Source organism: Jaculus jaculus, chromosome 7 (assembly GCF_020740685.1).
Source record: "Jaculus jaculus isolate mJacJac1 chromosome 7, mJacJac1.mat.Y.cur, whole genome shotgun sequence".
NCBI classification, from domain to species: Eukaryota; Metazoa; Chordata; class Mammalia; order Rodentia; family Dipodidae; genus Jaculus; species Jaculus jaculus.
The window spans coordinates 67,471,102-67,480,724 of record NC_059108.1 but is presented as its reverse complement, the minus strand read 5'-3'; the positions used below and the strand labels follow the sequence as shown (position 1 = coordinate 67,480,724).

General features: G+C 38.1%; 1 pseudogene; it reads right to left on the bottom strand.

Moving 5' to 3' along the window:
• Positions 1-8,829: 8,829 nt before the first annotated feature.
• Positions 8,830-9,370, bottom strand: LOC123462306 (annotated as a pseudogene).
• Between the last annotated feature and the right edge of the window lie 253 nt (positions 9,371-9,623).

Below are 9,623 nucleotides of genomic sequence, written 5' to 3'. Positions count from 1 at the left end.
TTAGCAGAGGTAAAAATGGACCCGGTAAGATTACCAAAAATTCCCCCATCTTTTACCCCTCAATACCCTATAAAAGGAGGAATTGAGGATATTACCAATACATTGAAGGATTCGCTTAAGGAAGGCATAGTGGCACCAACTCAGAGTTTTAATTATAATTCACCCATCTGGCCGGTAATGAAACCCAATGGTAAATGGAGATTCACAGTAGATTACAGGAAAATTAATGAGAAAAGTCCAAAAATGCCTGGCTCATTACCTGATGTAGAGGACATTTTCCTCAGGATTAGACAAGCATCCCCCAAATGGTTGGCAACTATAGATTTATCAGACATGTTCTTTGGTATTCCCTTGCACCCAGATTCCCAAGAAATTACTACTTTCACTTGGCAGAATAAACAGTATAAATTTCTGAGACTGCCACAAGGCTATCTAAACAGTCCAGTAATAGCCCATACCACCCTAACTAGCACTTTAGAGGACTTTGAGTGCCAGGGGGTGGAAATTTTAACTTACATAGACGACCTATTGATTGTAGGACAAGATAAAGAAACAGTGGCTACTGCAGCCCAAAAATTAATCCAACACTTAAGGGATCATGGTTGGACAATTAATCCATCCAAGATCCAGGGGCCAGCAGAACAAGTTAAGTTCCTAGGAGTACATTGGACAACTAGTGGACCAAAAATCCCAGATGAAGTGATAGAAAAATTAAATGCATTAGAGAGACCACAAAATAAAACACAGGTACAGCACTTAATTGGTATGTTCGGCTATTGGCACCAACACATACCATATCTGCAACTAATACTCCAGTCATTATATAAAATAATAAAAAAGGCTGAGGATTTTGTATGGGAAACAGCCCAAGAACAAGCAGTGACCACTATATTAGAACTGATCAAACAATACAAGGACTTTGGCTACACACAACCAGGTGATATTATTATTACTGAAATATTATTTACTTCAGGTTATGGCAATTGGAATATTTTTGCAAAAGGAAATAGATTTTATTGTAAAAGGTTTCCTTGGTCTGATAATAAGTTCTCATTATTTGAGAAAACCATATGGACAACCTATGAGGCATGCAGAACCACTCATTCTCTAATTAGAGGCCATAAGGTCATTCTGAGAACAGAAATACCAATCATGGATTGGATTAAGGCACCAGAGCAAGCCTGGGCTGGACTGCCCATGGAAGGAAAGGTGCTACAATGGAAATGGTATCTAAATGACTTTGTGAAGCACAATGAAGTGTCTACACAAGGCAAGAAAGCCCAGAACTCAGAGAACATACTGAGAACACAACCAGCACCAGACGAATCAGAATGGCTAATAAGTCCAAAGGTGATACCTAAAATAAAGGAACCTGGCCCAGATCGGACCATTGGTCTGTGGGGCGTTAAGGAGTTCCAACAAGGCATCCCAAAAGCTTGGTTCACTGATGGATCTTCAACAACCTCTAATAACAGAGTAAAGTGGAAAGCTGCCACCTATAGGCATAGTGATGGTATGATTATTACAGACCAAGGAACTGATAAATCTGCACAACATGCCGAAGTAATTGCAGCACTTTTAGCTGCAAGACAAACTCAAAAAGAAAATAAAAAAGAGCTAAATTTATATACAGATTCCTGGTGTGTAGCCAATGGAATTGAAGTTTGGTCAGGTAAATGACACAGAGCAGACTGGAAAATAAATGGTAAACCACTATGGTCAGACAAGATATGGAAAGAACTAGATAAAATCTCAGAAACAGTTAAAATTATTGTACATCATGTAGATGCCCATACAGGAAAACAAGATGAAACCCATAAGAATAATGAGGTTGTGGACAGATTAGCAGCTCTATTAACCAATATTAAAATCAAAAAACAATATAAGGTAGAGGACATTGGTCCTCTAAAAAAGAAAATTGTAACAACTTATAAAATACACAACCCAGAAAATACAGAACAGGGAACATTGGGTTCCCCTGAGACTATTAATATTCATAAACAGGAGATATTGAATCTCCACAATGCTATGGGACACATTGGTGCCCATGCCTTGAAACAGTGGTTTGATCAAAGGAATTTGAAGGTTACATGGCATACTATAAACCAAGCCTTAAAAATGTGTGTTAATTGTCCTAATAGCAAGTTGAGGTTCAATAAGAATTATCATGGAAAAGTTGGTTATAAAATGGGATTTAATACTCTGGTACAGATTGATTTTATTGGACCATTGCCAAGATTTAGAAATAAATATGCATGCACTATGGTTGATGTTACCACAGGATTAGCTATGAGAAGACCAGGTAACCATCCAGACCAGCAAGCATGCATCATGACCTTGTTAATGTGGTGTGCCCAATATGGACCACCACAAGTCATTCAATCTGACCAGGAATCACACTTTACAGGAACACTTACACAAAGAATAGCAAAGAATTTAGGAATAATGTGGGACTTTCATAAAGCATACAATCCAACAAGTGCTGGAGCAATAGAACGTTTTAATGGATTGCTAAAAACACAATTAACACACAGAATAGGTGAACCATTAGAAAAAAGCACTACTATATTCTACATTAGAATTAAATCAGAGACCTAGATTAAACAGAAATAGCCCCTTACAAGAAGCCCTAAAATTACAACCATTTTTGGAATATCCAGTGGAGGGAAACAGAGATTTAATAAGATCTCATCTATGCCTCCACAGGAATCAGAAAAATAATCTGATCACAGAGGCCGAGATTGTGGCCCAAGGAACAGGAAATAATGCGTGGATCACACAAGGTAAGGGAGATCTCAAACTAGCTAAACTAGAAAATATTGCATAAATGTGGTCCTGGAACAAGGTAATTAAACTTACATTAATATTCCTATCCATTTTTGTAGTGCTCATCTGGATCGCACTACCCATATTGGACCTGGTATGGAATTTTTGTTTCCTTATTTGGAACCACACCATGGTAGAAAATCGCACCATGGCACACCCAGGCACAAAGGCCATAAATTACACATTATGTTGGTTTCATTTCTTATGATTATGATAATTACATCAGCCCAAGAAGATACAGAATTTATTAGGGATAAATATGAGGTTAAGTTCCAGAATATTACTAATAGATTTCCAGAAGTATGGAGTGATATAAGAACTTTTACCAGAATAAGAAACATATTTGCTAGCTTTTGGAGAAAATACTCCTACTGTATGGAATACCAATGGTATATGGGATGCGAAGAATATAGGAAAGCAATAGGACATTCATATCATTATAAAACTTTCATGGCAGATATGCTCTATAATGCTACCAATTTAGATGATCAAAACCCATTAAAATGCCATGGGATAGAATTATGGGGAAACAAAACAAGCCACATGGCAATCTATGCTTCAGCATGGAGGATATGGAAGATTAACAAAATGCATATTAAAGTTAATAATAAATACAGGATAGTAGAAACACAGATGGAAGAATTTAACACAGAATATAACACATATTTCACATGTGGAATGGCCATGAACACAACCTTTGTGAGATCTTGGTTTAAACCAATGATTTTCCAAGCTTATGGATATTATCATGGCCTGATGTTCAATAGAACAACCCAATCTTTTCAAGAAGGAACCTTCTTCTCTGACTACTATGATTATAGTGAATATAATGACACTGATGATGGCAATGACACTGATATCCTAGATTTTGATACACGTAACATCCCAATACCAGTACCAAAACCAGACCCATGTACCCATTATGAGGTAAATGGTCCTAAACTTCTTTTTGATGACCTAGAATTACCCTTACATATGTCATTTGCAAATAATATAACTAGAGGCTGCCAATGGGTAGACGATATGTTCACACCTATCTTTATTAAAGAAGGGATGCCACCTCTACCAGAACCATGGGGGAACAAATGCCCAAAATCCTTTTTAAAGAAACTACAAATCAGGGCAATTGGAATTAGAGATAATTTACCACATAACATTACAAAATACAACATATTATGCATATCTGAATTCCCAAACTTACCCTTCTATGGTAATTTGACACCTATAGACTATAATGGAGCACCACTTTGGACACATTATATTAGAAAATACAACCAACATACAGTCCCCGAAGCTAACACATCAGATCATTGGGATTGGACCTTTTGGAATAGAATCTTAGCATGAGGAGTGGAACATTGGAGATTCCCAATCATACTAACATCAATATTACCACAACCGTGGGGACAATTTAGAGATTATTCATTAATGACCACTTGTGGAATTCCCCAATACATATGTGCCAAAGCCATTAAAACAAATTCCAACACCACCAGCAAGGGCACATTAATTGTGCTGTGCTTACAATATCAGATAGATAAAACAATAACAGCCTTTACAAATAGTAGATATAATATTTCAGTACCATGATGGACAATAGATAACCTAATGGATGTAATCATACAACAACCCCTCAAAGTATTATACTTACATAACACCACAAATATTTACATCTTTAATTCCTCACATTATGTATATAATGGCACAGAGGATATCCCAGGTATTCCATCACTAATAGAAATTACGTCGTTTGACAAAATAACAAGACCCCTTCCAGCCTGCGTATCCTTACCAGACATTGATGATTTTCCAATACCATATGATATATCATTTAATGAAACAACTTATTTCCTTGAAACAAGGAACTTAACCATAGGATACGCCAACAACCTAAACAACCCAATAAGTATACCAACAATTAATATTACAGAAACAATAACCAACATTTCTTATGTGTTACCATATAGTACTTATCACCTTAGAGTTGCAGGTAATAAATTGGTAGTTGCAGCAACAAAACTCTTTGCACACTATACATCTAATGTATCAACATCTATTTTGTGGCTGCAATACATAAACGTAACATCATATAATGCACATACAACTATACACACGGGTCATCCCTATCATTTTTCAACATGGACCCTACACCCACGTAAACAAAATTGGATGCAAGCAGAATGGATCGCACATACACCCAAAGGCTTAAATAATTCTCTTATGATAGACTGGGATAAAATATATTACATCCCTCTAACACATAAACTTTGGGAAGGCATAACCCCATTACATGATGGTAAACTAATCTATAGAGGCACAATTAATCAAAACAAGGAAGAATTTCATTTATTCACAGCCCATTTTCCTCAAGGATATTTATGCCCACCACCCAGACCACCAAATATGGTATCGGCACTCATGATAATACCAGATATGACTACACCAGCAAAAATTATATTATATCCTAAAATAAGAAAAATCTCTATGATAGTCGACCTACAAGCTCTTAAAGCACCCTCCAAATATTGTCAGTACATTACAGACAAACTACAACAATTACAATATACAACCCCAATAAAGGTGGGAAGGAAACCTTTACAGTTTATGGTATTAGGAGCAGTCCTTGCAGGAGCCATACTGGGAGGTATTATGGGCGGAGGTGTATCCGCAGCTATGTTAGAACCCATAAAAGCTGAACTCACACATATAAATCAACTCAATAGACATACTTCAGAGGCCCTGGCAGCTATATCAGGATCTATTGATTCATTAAATATTCTACAACAACAAATGCGCTCTGAAATAGAAATTTTTAAAAGAGAATACAGAAGAGACAAACTATGGCACACAGAAGGAATGGTAACCAATCATAATAACCTTATGTGCCTACAATATAAACTAGCAGCAGAAAGAATGACTAGAGAATTAGATACACTACTCATTCAAGGCCTAGGGAGAAGGACTCCTGAATATCAAACTCTCCTAGACCCTAATGAAGATAGCAGATGTGATGAAGCCTTTTGCAAGATACATGTAGTACAAGTTTTCTTAGATAATGCTTATAAAGGATTTCATACTAAATCTGTACCACAAAGGTGGGACCAGAAAACGGACCCATGGAAAACACTTACAGCACACTGGGTGACACCGATTGATCACTTTTTCTTTATAAACCTAAACAATACACCAGTATACATCCCAACAGATGATGTCTATAATTTAGGAGCTAATACATACATTTATCCACACCTACCAATAACAAATTTAGCAGAAACAAGGCTTACATCCTCAACCATGATTGATGCCATCACAGATTTAGGGGATTGGTCATTCTTAATCTGTACCACTAAAGATAATGTTAATGTCACATGTATCAACTACAATAGTACAACTCAAGAAGATGACATCTTTTCATTTAGCCCACAACCAGGATGCTGGGTTTTGCACAATTGCTCAAAAGTAACACATAGTACTCTAAATAGGACACTGGTGACATCCCTATCCTTACAAGAAAGTCATTTTTACTCTTCACCCAACATCTTTATACAACAACTAGAAAAGGAACACTTTGAACAATTTGTAACAACAGCACAAGAATTGGAAAAAGTAGCAGAATTTAATTCAAAACAATTAGACTCAATCCACAAGAAAATACAACAAGCACAATATTCTCTAACTCATAGTATTACTAAAACACATAATCTGGTAGGATTGATTAGAACAAATACTATGATACATAAGGACTGGATACAACAAATCAAAAAATGTAGTTTCTTTGATTATATGGCGAGATTGATACAACTCGACTTTATTTGCACCCCACTACATGGATGGTGGGAATGGTTTAAAGAGATCATGTATGTAATAATGATACTTATTGCATGCATAATTTTGTTGAGATTACTAATATGTTGCAGAAGGAAAAAGAAATATGCCTCGTTCAAAGAAAAATCCCTCTGGAAGGAAATGTGATTTAATCCAGAAGAACGGTGTGATCATTACTCTGAGACATCATTACAACAGACACCTTAGACCCATCATGGACCTATTTTACTGGCATGGGATTCAACTTTCGCCATAATGATATGCCAGATTGCCACTTTTGCCTCTCAAGATATTCTTCCAGATTCCTAAATGGTCCTAGAACTGATGATTCCTTATTGTTACTCTACTCATTTCATGTGTCACGGTACCGAATATGTTGAAAGACATCCAATCGACAAATTCCTACATATCTTAGCTAGCCTTTTTTCATGCTTTATTTGTAAAGGCAATCAGTGCACCTACAGAACCACAATCACTGCAATCATGGTCTAGGAGAATAATATTACGCCCTCTCTTACGAGATTTGCTTAAAGAATTTTTCCGCTTATAAAACTTGGTATGAACTTCATAGAACTTATAGAAGAACAAAAATGCTTGCTTTACCAATAAAATTATGCAGACCCTTTGATAACATTACAAGCTCATCAGATAGGCAACCGTATGACTCTGTAAACCCCAGTCCTTTGAGACAACTCTGGTATCCTATTGGAAGTGGATAACCAGTACATGACACCTTTAATGCTGATTACATTTCAGGCGTCAGGGGGTGGAATGTTATGAGCATGTAAGGACCAGCATATGGTCCAGGTCCAGTTTAGATAAATAAGTTTTTTTGTGAGAGTAAAAATGCAAAGTCAAACCTTATAAGCAAAAACTAAGACTAAGCTGTGTGCGGTGACATAGTAGAGATTAGCAGGTGTGTGTGTGGAACTCTAGATAAGTAGTGGAAGGTATAAAAACCCCAGCTGCTCAGCAACTGTTGTCTCAGTCTTCCCGACACTATGACTGACTGAAAGGTTGCTCAGCAGTCCGGACCGAGACCTCCGCGAGACGCATCACCGATCCGAATTCATCTGCCCGACACGCTGTCCGAACGATCAAGACTCGGCTTAAAACACCGCGAACTGAGATAAAAAGTCACAGCATGGACCCTGCCCACGTTGCCAGGTCATAAAGCGTCCGAGACGTCGCAACCCAAGTCTCGCGTTACCAGGTCGTAAAGCGTCAGAGACGTCACAACCCAAGTCTCGCGTTATCAGGTTGTATACATGTTAGACTCGTTAGAAATATTCTTGTGTTAGTAGTGATGAATATAATTTGGTTATATATTATATTAGCTATAATATTAGTTGTGATAGTTTGGACTTGCTTGTGTGTGACTTTCATCCCAGTAAACTCCTTTGCAAGTATACCAGTGTGTGAGTATCATTGACCTTCGTGGACGGAATCCTCTCAACCAATCATCTTTGAGAGTGCTCACGACAATAAGTAAAGAAACCCAAAACACCCACAAAATATCCACCCAACACTATCTTAGAGTATGTGACAATAATTAACATATTTCTGCAGAGAAAACTGTCTCATTCTGTATAAGATTCTAAAATGAAATTAGGGTCACTATGTGACTGACATTATAAGGAGAAAAAACAAAGAAACCAAAACAATGAAAGGTCTTCAGCCTTTGTTTTAACTTTCTCTTGAAATTAGCATTGAGTATTTAATATTAGATGCAAGGTTTTGGTGTGTCAGACCAGTGAGATGTGGTTTGCAACTGGCTAAAGGCAGTTAAAGGAACAACTTCTTGAACAAAGTCAGTGCTGTAGTATGAAGCATGTCAGTTCCAAGTCTGAATATTCAGTTACAATGATTGGTGAATATACAACTGGGCAAAAGAAATGACATCTATCATCCAAACTGGCTCACTTTCCCCATCCCCTAAATGAACAGTAGCAAAAGGAAGATATTTTGTTTTCTTTAGGGTCACCTGCAAAAGAGATCACTCATTACCATCAGCAGCAGACAGAGAAGGGAAAAACAATGCATGAAAGAATCTTGCTGGACGTTCTCTGTATTTGTGAGAAAATTGCCACTGGCATATTTGGAACTTTAAGATATGCAGGTCTCATCTCTTTAAATCCTTCACAGATGTAGATAGTGATCTACCTGAGGGCTCTACAATCATGTAAGACAGTTTCCTTTATCCAACTTGGTAGCTGCCAAAACAGACTCCATGTCATTAAGGATGTCAGAGATCAGTGCAGACTGCAGACTAGCATCAGCTCCTCTCCTTCTGTGTGTCTCATCTCCTCCCAGGGTTACAAGATACAAGTTCATCCTGGGCATGGCTTCAAGGCAGTCTGGGATATGACTCTGCTGGGAGGGCAGGGTGCTTTTGCTTGACAGTGTCACCTGTTGGCATTTCATCAGCACTGTTCAGGAAGTCATCTTGTGTCCAGGGATACAGAAGGTTTCTCCTGGAGAGATGGCACAGAAAGGGATCTGAGCTATTGGTTGTCATTATCCTCAACTTCTGAGACATCCTAGGAGAAGAAACTGGATTCTGAGTCCCTGTGTCCTGCTCCAGTGTAAGCAACTGAAGCTAATTCAGACAATTTGCTGTGCTGGGATTGACATTCTGCATTGCCTGCCTCAGCAGTTCATGCTATTTCAACTGCAGTCTCTCTCCATCTGTTGCTGCCTGTTGGAGCTCCCCACCCATGATGCTATCCTGTGGCCTCTGGTAAAGCATGGGTGGTGCGGGAAAAGCAAGGGACAAGCCTTGGTCTAATCAAACTCCTGCATCCTAAGTAATGTTCATATCCATCTGGAAGAGGACCTGAGTCTGGGCTTTTCATCTTCTGCTGGTCTGCTGCACTGATGGATGCTTCAAAGTTCATCTGAGACAGCATGGCCTTCCTGAGTCCCTGCCATGTTGTTGCCTGAGCAACATGGTACCATTGACCAAAAGATGG